The sequence below is a fragment of the Camelus dromedarius genome, chromosome 28 (genome assembly GCF_036321535.1).
Source record: "Camelus dromedarius isolate mCamDro1 chromosome 28, mCamDro1.pat, whole genome shotgun sequence".
NCBI classification, from domain to species: domain Eukaryota; kingdom Metazoa; phylum Chordata; class Mammalia; order Artiodactyla; family Camelidae; genus Camelus; species Camelus dromedarius.
In genome coordinates this window covers 19385325-19400872 of record NC_087463.1, presented here as the reverse complement: position 1 = coordinate 19400872, position 15548 = coordinate 19385325, and positions in this window count along the sequence as shown.

Here is a 15548-nt window from a genome sequence, read left to right as displayed (position 1 = left end):
ATTTTTCTATAGATTGCTAACTTGATTACTTTAAAAATAAAAAGGGAATAGAAAAATATCTTTGTTTAAATGTAGTCACAGTTTAAATGTAAACACATTCGTATTTGAAAATATGAAAACTCTGCTCAGCTCTAATTCCTGTAAACTCAGCCCAATTTTTCATATTTGGATGTATTTAGTTACGTTTTCTTAGAATATAGTCTTCATTACTTTAAAGACATTCAACGAAGACCAGGTCTGGAAGTAAGGACAGACCTAAGGACTGTATTCTTGTTTCTAATAGCATGTCAGGACCTCATTCTAACATTAATCCTTAAGGATGCATGTCATCTTCTGACCTTACAAAACCACTTATGGTCAATTTGGTGTATTTTTTGGAGTTCTCTAAATCAGTAACAGGTCTTATGTGACAAAATCTTTTGTTCAGTGGAAGTGATTTCAAGCATAAGCTGCCATGGCTACAGGCAACTTTTAATTATCCACCAGGGGAGAATAAAAGGAGCATATCATAGCAAAATAGTAATCCTTAAGTTTGTAAAAAGGATGCAGGGAATAAAATTGTGCAAGAAAAAAAAAAGAATATGGTGGAAAACTGTTGGATAATTTTGAGTGAAGAGTTTTGGTTTACGGTCACCTAAGTGAAATTTTTTTCCTGATGTCCTGAAATGGTACACAATTCCTTCTGGAAGCAAGTATGGCTATACCTTAGTATTGGAGATTTAAACAGAAGGAGGATTAAGATAAACTGCTTGTAGTTACGGAGTTTGATTTTCCCTTTGTGGGGGTGTGTGCGTGTGCATGTGTGTAAAAGGACAAATTTATAGGAAATGTTATTGAGAACTTTAAAGGACTTATAGGTCTGATGATATATGTCCTTGATGTAATGTGATTCTGACGTGCATCTAAATATTCAGGGGATGAGAGAGTCATTTTGGTCGGGCAGGCACTCGTTGAAGGTCCATGCTTTGTAAGGCGGCTACTAGTCACTGGGATTACCTAGCAATTAGGGTCAAGAGACCAATATGGGAGCTCATACCCCTGTGGGGAGATAAACAGATAAGCAAATATGTTCAATAAAATATGAAACATGCAGTAATAGTACTATTCGAGAATGAATAAGTAAGAACAAATAAGGCGTTTGAAAAACAAAGAGGCGTTGACGGAGAATTAAAATGCTGATAGGGAAACAGCCTTCGTGAAAACTGAGAGCTCCTTCTTTGGAGATCTCTTTTATTACGTTTTTTCTTTGTCTAGAGTATGATGGTCCTCTAGGATGTGAAGGGCGAGTTTAAACAATTTAGGAAGGTAAAGTTACAGATCAAAGCATACGAAAGGTGTCAGCCTTTTAAATAAAGACTCTGAAAACAGAATTGCATAATCAGATTTGTGTTTTAGATAAAATATTTGTATTAAGTTGTAAACAATGAATTGAAGTAGTCCAGGAGAAAAGCAAGGTGACAATGAGGAGTTATTACAGTGATCTCAGTGAAAAATTTAAGAATCAGAACAAAGCAAGAAAGGAGAAGGAGCAGAGATAAAAGCAAGAAAAATCAATGGCAAATCATATTTTATCAGGGATCTGAAGATGCTGAAAATGTTCTGTGTTCAGTAACTGGTTTGGTGACAGTACAATGGTGACATGGTAAGAGAGGAAAGTAACCAATATTTGGAGAGATGAGAGTCACTTTAATTTTAAACATGTTCAGTTTGTGGTGATTGCAGGATATCTATGTGGAAATGGCCATTGGTAGTTAAATATAAAACTTAGAACTTTCAAAATTGTAGAATAGATAAACAAGATTATACTGTATAGCACAGGGAAATATATACAAGATCTTATGGTAGCTCACAGAGAAAAAAAGGTGACAATGAATATATATATATGTTCAAGTATAACTGAAAAATTGAGCTCTACACTGGAATTTGATACAACATTGTAAAATGATTATAAATCAATAAAAAATGTTAAAAAAAAAACTTAGAACTTGAGAAAGAGGTTTGGGATAAAGAGAGGTTGTAGACACTAGTTTATATCTTAAAATTTCTATGTATTTTAATTTTTTCAACTGTTTAGAAATGAATTAAATATGACAGGAAATAGGACCCATAAAATTTATTAGAAAAAAATAGAACACATGATTAAATTTTAAATAAAGTACTTTTAAGCATTGGCTAGCTATACATTTTTAGATTTAATTAAGGAATTTGAGTGTCTAAAAGAACCAGGCATTAACAAAATTCTCACCATTTACTCTTTTCTGTTGTAAAAGAGAGCCAAATATTCAGACTTTTTCTCTCCGTTCTAACCTGAGACCTATATAAAATACAGTCTGGGTCCAACATTTGAAGTTGTTAGTTGTCAACTACTTGACGTGTCAAATTTTGTCAACTATGGACTTGATAGTTGCCAAATCCTAGGAATTTGCCATTGGATAATGCACTTTAATCATTCTGCATCTTCTCTGGAAAAATGAGATTTGCCTATGTGCTCACTCAGATCCTTTTTAGATCTAACTAACATTTAATCAATTCGTACTTTTTTCTGACAATTATGCAGCATAAAAATAAGACTATTTTTCTACTAATGCAAATGTATCCACAGAAACACTATTAAAGTCTGATTTTTGGAACACAGAATGGGAGGTAAAATATGCTAATCTCTGTTACAGTTCACTGTAAATATGAACTGTCACGTGAGCACTGCTGGCCTCCTGGTACAGATTAACCAAACTGCAGTAAGTAAGCAAGGTGGAAACCACAGTCTCAGGCATATGTCTTCTGATAGCCCTATGCGGACTGAGTGATTTTCTTTGTTCCTTTTTCTAGATAATTGCACTAGAATAATCTCCATAAAAGAATTTGGCCTCTACATTTTGAAGCAGTAGAGCAATCAGTGAATACATCTGAAGGTGGGGAAAGGTGAAAAAAAAATGTTTTCTCTATTATTTTAAAATAAATAAACTATAAGTAATGTAGGATGTCGAGATGTTTTACTTGAGATAACAAAGAGATTAAATAGGGCTTATTTGAAATAGCAAAGGAATCAAGGCGAGTTTATACACATACATATAAAGGTTATATCTTCTGAGGCTTGGAGAAATCTACTCCCACGCCAATCCATCCTTCTTTTCAGAAGCATCTAGTAAATCGCAGCAGTACTGAAAACAGAGAAGTTCGAAACAGGCAAAACCAATCAATTTAACCAATAATACCAGTAAACATGACATTGCAAGAGAGAAGATGTTAGAACAAAGTAATAGCTTCTAGATGACTTGGAAAAGAAAGTCACGCTCACTAGAAGCCAAAGTATGTGTTAGCAGTCCTTATGAAAGGCAGATAATGAAATGAACACAGACGTAGAATTCAAACTTCAGTAAGATAGTGATAGCTTTTATCATAATGCACATTGGAGCAAAACAAAGAAATGTTGAATAAATGTTGAAACAAATAGGTGGACTGGTGATTGAGTACATTTTTTGATGCATTCAGCAGTATTTGAAGAAAGAGCAATAATGTATGTGAACTAGGACTTGACATTTTTAGAAATATGTGTTTCTCTGTGTTAGGAATACTTGTCTCTGAAATATTTAGCCAATTTACCAATGATGTAGAGGCCTTAAAAGAAAAATTGAAAATATACATATGTATGTGGAAGACTTTTTGTAATTTTTTCCTCAATTATATACTTCAGTCCCCAGTTTTAGGATGAATTGAACTACTCCCAAGTATTTCTAATCTGGAGCCTCACTCTTCATACAAGCATAAATATTAGCTTTATTTAGGTAAATATATACAAAGGACAATGTGTCAAATACTTGCAACGTTTATTTACTACTTGGTCAAATGCATGGACATCTTCAGTCTCTCAAATGGCTTCTGGTCAAGCCTTGAGGATTATTTTGAAACAATTGCTATTTTCTTTTATTTCCTTGGAGAATCTTTCTGGTCAGATGCATTATGCTGAAATTTGCAGTTTCTGTATAGAATAAGAGCTGGAATCAATGCAATATTTTCCCACTTGAAATTACTCAAAGGAGAATGTTCAGGTGACAAAATGTATTTGGTAACTACATAATGAACTTTGATAGCAAGAAGCATTCAAAGGAGAAAATATTTGATACTGCAAAGTCAAATATTTATTTGCCTATGGAAAATAAAACGGGAAATTACAAAATTAAGGATAAGTATTGATTTATAAACAGAGCACTGCACTGACTGTCAAAAGCATTTTATCAAGTGAGATGTTCCATTAACTAGATATAACTATAAGAATTTAAGCCTTTATTTTTGTCTTATGTTTATCTAAGGAGCAAAACAGCTCTTTATCGAAAAATGGTAGCTTACTGTGTGTTTTTTTAAAGTGATTTCTATTTTTCAACTTATTCTTTGTCATTTGGCCTTTACAAGTGGAAGGACTGGCATTACCATTGTCCCCAAACTGCACACCCACATTTTTAATAACTGCTCATATGATTGGGATCTAAAATATAATAGGAAAGTGACCTTTTACAATTTATATCATTTATGTGGATACTGTTTACCTTTCTTTGATCTTGGAGCAATCTATTTCTGACTTATAGATACCTCTGTGTATCTATTTTAAATTACCATTGTTTGTCTTTGAATTGTGGTCCTCTTAAGCAAAATATGTACTGACATCTGAGATAATATTAGAAATATAAATTCAAGCAAGACATAGTCACAGCCTTACAGGGGAAACTGGATTTAAATAATAAGTTATAAAAAAGTATAACTATGGGCTGGAAGTAATGGAGAAGGCACAGAATTGGTGCAAAGCGGTAAGATAATAATTCTATTCGGGTCCATAGTGAGGCAGAGGTTTCTCAAGTAGGTAGCCTTTGAGATGAGTTTTACATGATACTGACACAAACTTCAGAATCAATACAGTAATTGATCTTGTTCTTTATAAATTATAAACAAAAATTTGAAGATAAAAAACCCGTAGAAAATCTAGTCATTTATTTTCCAGGTAACAATCTATGATTTGACACCAATAAGCTTTATGACACGTCATATTTGGCTGTCTTTAAGCTCTTCCAGACCACCTCTGTCATTAATAAAATTAATCAACCTTTAGCTACCCATATTTAAGAAATCACTAGATGAACAAAATGATGACAAGGCAACTTAGAAAGATGACATCTGTAGGCTTTAGCTTGACATCATTAAAATGATTCTTTCACTGCAATATAAAAATACTTCTTTGAGAAAAGTGTACCAGAAGCATTATGAGGACATTTTTTGTCCTTATGTTAAAAAATTTTTCCTTTACTAGTTTTTCCCTAATAACTTAGACACTGGTTAGTGATATCAGAGGAACTCAGAGGATCCAAGGCGCATTTCTCATAGGGAGTTCTATGGAACAGACTGTGGGCAGGATATGGGGCTGTGGGTACCACATCCAGACCCTTCATGAGCTGAAGACTGCTTACCAGAAACAGCTGTGATGTGTTGCAGGAAGACACACTTCTGATCAGAGGGCCCTGCTTCAGCCTCTACTAGACATGCTCTCAAGAGCAAGCCTCAACCAAAGATAGGTGAGATATTGGTATATAAATAAAATCCCCCAGTTTCTTTGTACCCTGGTTGAGAGAACTCGGAGGCACATTTAACACTGTGTCTCTGAGTCCACCACTTGGATGGAGCTCCAGCTGTCCACCATGGTAATTTGTTTGATTCTGCGGTCCTCATGGCCATCCTTCCTTTCCCTCTGTCACTTCCCTGCTCCCCTGCCCATGTGCTCTGGGATCAACTCTCAAATAAAGGACATGCTTTTAAATCCTTGTGTCATGGTTAGCTTCTTAGGGGACCCTGACCAAGATGGAATATTGTCATTGGTATGTTTTTTTAAGGAAAAAATTAAGGAAAAAAATGCCTCTGTCTTTGAAAGAATTTGTAAAATGCTGAATTAAAAAGAAATTAATAGGCTTCTTTACTGTATTACCTTTTGAAGGTGATGGTGGATGGAATGACGTGTGACATGAAATATTCTATGATAGGCAGTAGTGTTTCACAAACTTATGTGACCAAAAACTTACTTCCATTTGTATTTTTGGTAAGGATTTTTTTATGACAGGTCCACAGAACAATCTTTACCACAAGTTGCTTTTATAGAGATACAAAGTTTTGCTCCTCTTAACATCATTACTCCAGCTTTCAATCTTCAAAACGATGAGCACTCAAATGTACCTTTACTAGCTTTTCTTCAGAGTCTGTCTTTTTATGAAATGCACCTGTTCACACGAAGTAAAATTATGAGGCTCTTTTTTTGGTCAGCGACTCCCTGAACCCTTTTTGGTTTGTCTTTTCATTAACGTCTTCATGCCAGCCTTCGTTCCGACGAAGCATCTCTCTACAAGAGACCTACCCTCACAATGGTGGGGTCGTTACAGAATCCCCCCCTAGAGTATAAAAACTAACTTCCATCCAAACTAACCCAAATGAGAAAAATTTTGAGGGAAAAGTATTTTATTCCCAGCTTCCCACCTCACTTCCATCCCCCACATAAATGCATCTATCTTCCTATAGTTTAATTTTTTTCTTCTCTTGAAAATGACTAATAATCAATAGATTTTTGTTTCTCAGGTTGGTACTAGGGAAACAAAGGTTTCTAAGGGGTTGAAAAAAAAAGTGTCCTCCTGCCCATCTTTCTTTTCCTCCTCCTCCTTCAATAATAAAGGACATGGCATGGAAAGTAAGTCAAACATTCTGGAACGCCTGGGCAATAGTGTACGCTATAAAACTAGCACAGCTTAAACAAAGAAACACACACTATGGTTTGAGTAATAGCTGAAAAACGATCACCTGATTATTATATATTCATTAAGTGTTTCCTTGATACATGCAGTATCAACTGCCTCAGATATATCCTAGTAGTAATTTAGATAAAGGCTTTTAAAATGTTTCCTTAGGCTTGTTATTTGGTAGCTACTTTGGGAATATACCACTTGAGAACTTAGTTGCAACTTCATGAATAAAATACCACACTTCGATGTTATGTGTGACTAAATAATCCATCAAATACTTTACTTTTAACACATATATCCTCACTGCTCTATGCCTCAGAATTTATTAGTAAATTTAGGTTTTTTTCTAGAGCTACTTTTTTTCCCCCCAGAAATAAGTGGATATCCCAAATGTTTCTCTTTTGCTGAGGAGAGTTACCAGAATCCTAAATATCACTTTATTCAACACTTATTCATGTGATAATTTACTTATTGAATAAATATGTTTTACACTATACATTTATACTAGAATATGCCAATGTAACAGGATGTTAAAATATAAATCTGGACTGAGGCCCAAAGAATAGGTGGGAAAAAAAAAAAACACTACGAGAAGTGTTAGATCTTGTAAAAAAGTTTTTAACAGAATATGTTAGAAAACGAGTTTTATAGCTAGTCTCGTAGGGACATAGATATATACCCAGTATCATGTAGATGGCATGAAATTTTCAGGAGTTGAGGTTTTCAGAAAGGTTGACATAGGTATATTTCGGAGAGTCTTGGACTGTAGGTCCCACCACTTCCCAGGCTGATTGATGGAGTGACATGCATATCCCAGCCCCAGGGAGATGAACTGAAGAGGCTAAGGGCAGGAACACTGGCTGTTGGAGAGAGCTGAATGGTGATTTACCCTGTCTCCTCGAGAAGGCGGTGGGGAGCTGCTCCCCTCGCCCCCGCCCCTAAGGGAGAAGCGATGTAATGAAATCACCGAGGAGCTTGACCTGAGCTGTCAGCCTTGCGGCTGCTGTGCAGCCTGCACTGACGAGAAACTCAAAGTATAAAGGGCTGGGCGAAGTCGTCTGTGACAAAAAAGGGGAGACCTGAAGTCTGCGGAGCAGCGGTACCTCCAGAATTTGTTGGAACAAAGAACATGTGAGTGCTTCTCAAGGATCAGGCAGAGGTCACCTGGAAGGAAGAGCCAGTTCGCGTGTGAGACTCTTTCCAAACATGCGGCACCGAGAGCTGAGGGCACCTCGGCAGAGGGATGATGGCAGTGGACCCACGGTTTCCTAATTCTAGTCGGAGACATTACATTAACAAAGCAGAAAAGAGAAGGCTTTGCCAGTGAGGAAGGACCAAGGAGATTCCCAGCAATGAGGGGGACCCCACCCCAGCCATAAACAACCCCAAGACAGAAAGATTTAACTTTGAATATCTCCAAAGTAAACTGCAAATTAATGCTACCTTCCAAGTCAGGGCTTGTCAAGAAAAGACCTTCCTCTTCTCGCTCCCCTTTGCTCCGTCCCCTGGAGATTCTGGATGGGAGGAGAAGGATGCTGAGAGAGAGTGGGGAGATGCTGAGCACATCTTTCTTTTTTTAAAGCTGGCTTTTCTGAAGTGGGTTCCAACTTGAGGGATGGGTAAAACCTCAGATTTAAAATGGCCTGGTGTTTGTATTATTATTAAGCATTAAAACTGCTGAATTGAGACTGTTCTATGACAAAAAATGGCTGTAGAATATTTTATTACGAAAGTTTGCCAAGGGGACTCATGGAACCTGCCTAAGTTTTCCTTCAAGTACAGGGGAAATCTAACTGCACTGAATAAATCTGTAGGATCAGAGGGAGACAGGAATAGAGCTGCTTCACAATCTCTCCCCCAAAGTCATGCACTTTTTTTTTCCTGTAATTTTGTGCAATTTTCCATAATTTTGCTAGGCACTAGGAGGAGATGTAAGTTATAACACATACTGCTTCTGCTCTATAAATATAAATGAACATATTTAAAGATGTTTAGACCATTGTACATCATAAATTATAGGTAATACTTGCTCAGTTATAGTGTCTGGAAGGTAAACACAACATCCATCCATCCTAAATATTATTAACTCTAATTGGTTGTGGGACAGATGCTCAAGGAATGTCCTAATTCAACGGTCCTGATAGAACAGGGTTTTGCAGGGTTAATTAAAGAGCTCTGTATGCACACAGTGAAGGAAGCAACCCAAACATCACGTACAAAGTCGTAAGACACAAAGGAGGAAGACAGATTTGCAGCAATGTTATAAGATGTTGCCGTGTGTACTTCTCTCTCTTAATAGAATAAATAACACTCCACAGCAGATGAATTACTTAAAGTAATAATATGCAAACAGAGTAATACTTTAATAGAAAAAAACAAGATGCCCTGAATTTTCTACCATTTATCTCTGTGACTTTGAGCAATTTATTAAATACCACTGGACCTTCATTTCTTCATCTGAAAAGCAGTCCAAATGGCAAGGATCTCTTTCAACTCTAATTTTTCATGAGTGCATTATTTCATTATTTATTTTATAAGGGAGGCTTTTAAAAAATAATTAAAAGTATCTGTATGATACTAGTGAGATATATATATAAGGAAGGGATAGCTGACATTTGAGAGAAAAATATTTTATTTGAAATACTAATATCATCATTCATCTAATAATCATATATCTAAGAGCAACCAAAGGTGATCAATCAAATGAATTATCTCCTGGGGTTCTGGATATGAAGATTAGCAAGAGCCACAATATTGCAGATGTGAGGATGAAATTAAATGCCATGAGAAGATTGATCATAGAGCTAAACTAGTATCAATGTAGCAGTAATAAAGCCCGTTCGGTTGTTTTAAGGTTAATGTTCTTCAAATGTTTGTTGTTTATCCAAGCGTTTATTCATTTGACAATATTTTCTGAGCAATCACTATCTGCCCAGCCCCACGCTAGGTCTTGGGAATACAGTTGTGATCAAGACAAAAAGGATTCCTGCCTTTATACAAAGATCTTGCATCATACTGTGGAAAGACTAAACAAGTAACAAGTTAAGTAAATAGATTGCAATCAATGATGTAAAGAGAGTGAACAGTGGGGCGTACTAGGGGCTGGTGATCTGCAAAAGGAGTTTTAAAAAGAACATCGAGGAAGGCATTCTTGAGGAGATGTCATTTGAACTAAGAACGTAAAAATAAGGAGGGGCCAGTCATGAGAAGACCTGAATTAAAGCAAAGCAACAACAAATAAAGTAGCAACAGGTCATAACTGAGACGGGGTCACAGGACTCTCTGTCTTCTCAGGAGAGGCAGTAACTTAACATTGCCTAGCGGTTTGAAATTGGCAATGAAGATGATTAAGATGATAGAAAAAAAGTCACCATCTCTTTCGTCGTTCTATTGTGATCAACCAGAACTACAAGAAAGTCATTCGGAATCTAGATGGTGTGAGTTTTTTTCATGCTGTTTCCAGCTCATTGTTAAAACCAAATTATTGACCTTATCTTATCACTGAGATAAATAGTATCAACTTATTAGACATCAGCTGCAAAGGAACCGTCCCTGTATGTGGAAAGAAAAATAGGAATACATTTTGATGAGTCCTGTCACTAACCAGGTAAAGTCACTGAGTGCATTTTTCTTTCTCAACCCAGCATTCAGATGCGGCTCCCCTATGCTATTGAATCTGCCAATTTAGTCGTGATTGTTCCCAAACAACCTTCAGCAGTGTCATATATGTTCTGAATGACTTGGTATAGCTGAGCAACATTTATGCTGAGTCCAGAGTGATTCTGACTTGAATAAAAGGCTGCGTTATTTCCAGCTATAATGAGTCCAGGGTGTAATTATATACAAGAGTCACAAACATATTTTGTAGTGTTCTGACAATAATAACCCGAGGTACTGTACATATGCTTGTAATTCTCATCCCAGTCAAGCTGGCATTCATGGTTGATCATTTGGTATTTAGATTAGAGGGCCAATTATGAAAATATAAGCTGGGTATGCAAAGAGTCACACATACAATAGATAACACAGATGGTCAAGGAGATATCCAGCTCATCTGGCTACTAATATTCTCCCTGCCGGTTTTGGAAAATATTTTTGATGAGAAATATCATTTAAAAAATGATTTAAATATATGAACAGTCACTACAAGATCTGGCAAAAATCAGGCAATGAATAAAGGTCACCTTTTTCCCCCAAGACTCTGTTGGATTTATCTACAGAGCTCAAAACTCTATCTCTTTGCAGGTTTCTCTCCTTTTGCCTACTTCAGAAATCAAATGACTTTTAAAATCTATTTTAAATATAATGTATGTTCTCAGTCATCATGTATGATGTTTAGTCAAGACATTATTTTTTAAAGAAACAATCTATATTTTAGGCCTCACGATTAGTGTTGCAATAGACAGTCTGGTAAAAGGAGTGTAAACATTAACAATCAACTAGAATTTGTATTTTGGGGTCCTTCTTAAGTCTATGAATAACACTTTGATGTTGATTTGGAAGATATGCATAATAAAATATTTTCAAACCATATAATTATGATTTGAAAATTCAAATATTATAAGTAAAAGCATAACACCAATATAAATAAAGAAAAAGTAACTGAAATGTTTCTGTGTGCTCTGCACCTCCCCAGGGAAACATTTATTCCTGTAGGTATTCTGCAGAGCTATTTTATTTATCAGATATCTTTCATGGAGGAAAAATAAAAAAGAGAAATTCATTTGATGCAGGAAAAAACACTGATGAATATACAAATATACTGAGGAATGCGAGCATGTTTCTTTGTATTCTCTCTCTGGGGTTTATTGCCTTTTGAACACAACTGTCACTTCAAATACTCCCCAATGTAGCCACAAGACAGAGTTCAACTTCATTGTCAATACGTCGTCCAATAAAACACTTTGAAACTCTCGATGGGAAGGAACACAACATTTTATAAAACACTGGCTTATAATCACTGTCATCATACTGACTATTTATGGGAAGACATTTTAACATTTGAGTTATCATAGCACAGATTATATTCCTATATAATCTTGTTTTCCCCCAGAGTACAACTAGATGTATGTGTTGTAAGCTGAATCTAATGGTGTTATGAAGGCTTCATTTTATCAATGTTATTTATGTTTCCTACTTGGTAGGTCATGTTTCGGGGGAAGCAATAAGCAACATTTTGTTAATTTTTGAGTTGCCACAGCTTTTCATTTTAAGGAATTTAAGATTTGTAAAGTCTTAAAGGACAATAGCTTAACGAAACTATTCCAGAGTAGTCAGATGACTTATTCAAACTGTGAACAAAAGACAAAGCCAAAAGTCTGTATTCTGTTTAGTTACATTATGGTCACAGACCCTTGAAATGTTTGCCTCTTTGCAAAACATTTTGAAATAACGAAAATATAGAAAAATATTTTTATCAAGCAGTAGATAAAAACTTTTCTGTAAATCTCACCAAGGCAAGAAATTTTTCTGATATTATGCAACTCTTTTGTAAAGATCCCATATGTAGCCCAGGAGAGGCCAAGAGTTCTCATGATCATCTGTCATTGGTAAAGCATTTAGTGTTAAATTATTGTGAAATATGCATGTGGGATCCCACTGAGTGACTGCAGGACACTATTAGACCTGTAAAATATTAGCTATTTAATTATTATTTCCAGAATGCAGTAATGATCAAGTAGAAGACATACTCACCTATGGAGGGGAGGCTGGGCTATGTGCTTACTTCAGTTACAATACACTATAGCTTCAATTATTTTATCACTTACAGCTTTTTCTTTCTTTCATGGTGTTTCTTAATAACTTGAAAATATTCTGTGTAGACAATTAAGCCATTATAAGCTCATAATTGCTACTAAGACACCTTTTAATAATTTTATCAGGATCAAAAGGAATGTCAAAAAAAAGGACAAGCATAAGATACATCACATGGAAAATACTTCCTTGATGGAAAAAATAAAGAAATAGTCACTTTCATCTGAAAAGAAAAAGTCTATCCAGTTCACAATTTATCTGAAGTTAGAACCTATTTTTGAATATTTTGTGCTTGACTATGTGAGTCATTCAATAGGTCTCTTCAGTTAACGAAATGACACATAATTATATTCCAATTTAAACATTCATCCATAGTTTAAATTAAGAACTCTATGTATACATTATGAATAAGAAGCAACTGAAGGGTAAACTAAGAAATAACCTTATGACCTACATTTATTTACCAATCAACAATGTGTCTTAAGGACCCATTATGTTTTTGGCAAGTGTTTTGCTTTGGGGACACGGAGAGCCTGCAGTTTATTGAAGAAATCAGGCCTGGACCTCCTGGTCGTGGTCAGGTCTCAGCTCCTCTCAGGTAACTCATCATTATCCTGGAATTTTGTCTCCAATTTTTCGAAGGTCTAACGAACATAATGTCCAGACTGAGAGACTATTTCTCAGGAGAGAAAACCTTTACTAGAAGAATTTAAGCTCTGGCTTTAGGCAGAAAGGCTATTCTGAAGACCTCTTCCCCTAGACGGAAGGACCAGTGTTCACAGATCAGCAGCAACTACAACTGTTTGTTATACAACAAACGCTATTGCATATGTAAGAAATGCTTATACGCTGACCATGAGATTTTTAATAGTTTCTACCTCTCGCTCTTGCCAGAGCCTCCTGCCCCCAAATGGTGAGTATTCATATCTATTTCCAGAAGCCTCCAACTGTCCATCCAGTCATCCCCACAGCTGAGTCATATCCGCCTGAGTGGCTGCATCATCTGTTTACCGACGCCTGCTGCTTGCATTTCTCTCTGCTCAAAAATCTCGTTGTGCTCCGTCTCAAAGTGACTGAAAAAAGCTGCTCATCTTCCCTTAGCATTTGGCAATCAGGTACTAAACCGCTACCTCTCTGTCTTGGAAAGTTTACAGGATTTTAGGCAAAATCAATTTCATTTGTACTTATTTCACCCTTTTTTTTCACAGGACTCAGCCAGGTGTCTGTGAGAAGGCTGGATCAGAGACAAATTTGAAAAGCCAAAATTCTGTTTCTCTATGTATAGAATCATCTCTCTCCTAAAATATTGTATGTTCTGCTACAAAGTGTGTGTGTGTGTTTTTAAACATAAATTACCTCATAGTGATTGGATAAAGGACGAAGGTATCCATGTAGTGAGAGAGTTGTCACGTTGGTCCACACCTGATGTTTCCCAGAATGTTGTTTTGAAGCAATCAAGGGAAAGCCTTTCCACAATGAAAGAGAAAGCATCTGTAATAAATGAAGATTACAGTAAGAAATGTGAGGCATGTGAAAATCTGACAGCGGTGTGCTTCTAAAGTCAAGTAGTGACTGGCTTAGTATCTTTAAGACGTTCTTCTGTTATCTTAAATGCAGAAGCCATGGCTGCCAATCATGAAACTGCTGAGACTTACTTTTTACTTCCTTCTCAATGTTTACATATATCGAGAAATTAAATGAAAAATAAGGCAGATTGGGGGCCCAGACATCAACCTATTTATTTAAAAAATGTTAAATGGGAATATGTAATCTAACATGAAATCTGTACAATGTAGAATCTTAACTCCAGAATCAGACAGTTTACCTAGTCCTGGGAACCACAGATGGGGTTTCCCTTCCCATGTGAATGTGTGTGTTTGAGTGGGCAAGAGGGTTGTAGAGACGAGGATGGGGAATATTAACTATGTAGAAATCAGAGGAGAACCCTAGTTCTTGATGGTTAGACTGTTTCCTTAAGAGGAGAATCAAAATGAAGACAAGCACACCCAATTTATTCTTCCCACATTTGCCAGAAAGCCAACATAGGCTGAAGCAATGGAGTCTTGAATTTTGGAAAATTTGCAGCAACAAGATACTTTAGCTGTTATTAGATAAGACAAATGTCCCCCTTCCATGCTGCTTTTCCTCCATCACACTTACTCTTGTGTTGGGTAATGCTGGTTTACTATGGACTTGGTTTTGGATCCATCAACTGAAAAACTGCACTGGGGATACATGGTTGGGATTTATTGGGAGTAGGTAGGAGACTCACTTCCATGCATGGTTAGGCTATTTACTGTTGGGCATTCAGAAGGAAGAATGTAACTGTGTTGATTCTTCTGGAATTCTGATGTACATGCAGGGCCAGAGATCCTGTAATGCCCCGAGGCACCCAATGCCAGATCCGGGAGGGTAGCTGGAGGGGAAACCAAGCTGGAAAAGTCTAGAGACAGCATTTAGCTCAAAGAATAATATTTTAAATCTTATACCACTAGATGAAGGAAACATGCAAAAGATTTTGCTATATTGACAAAAATTTAAAAATTTACATAACATCATACCACAAGTTGTAAACTCAAAACAAATATTCCAAATATATCAAAATAAAAACAAATTGTATTTGTTTTATCCATAAATAAATATGCTAGAAGAATGACAAAATAGCCTTCCTATTACCTCTATAAAAAGCTATTAAACAATTCTTTGTTACACAAAGAGAATCAAGTAACATGGCCCAGAAAATGTAGTGGAATTTTTATAGAGATGTCAAGTGTATAATAATTTTGGTAACTGTCAGCCTTTTAAAATTTGAAATCTGTTGTAATATCTTTCCTCATTCAAAGTAAATATTCACTTCTGTACATACTTTTGTATTGATACGTTTGTCGTCTTTAAGAGAACCCACAGGATTGAGTGAGCTTCAGGGTTCATGGAGCCTGGACCAAGGCCTCAGAGACATGCTGAAGTTCCCCTGGGCAGAGGGCCCCACCAGGACGCTGGCCAGGTGAGAGGCAGGTGCGGAAGCAT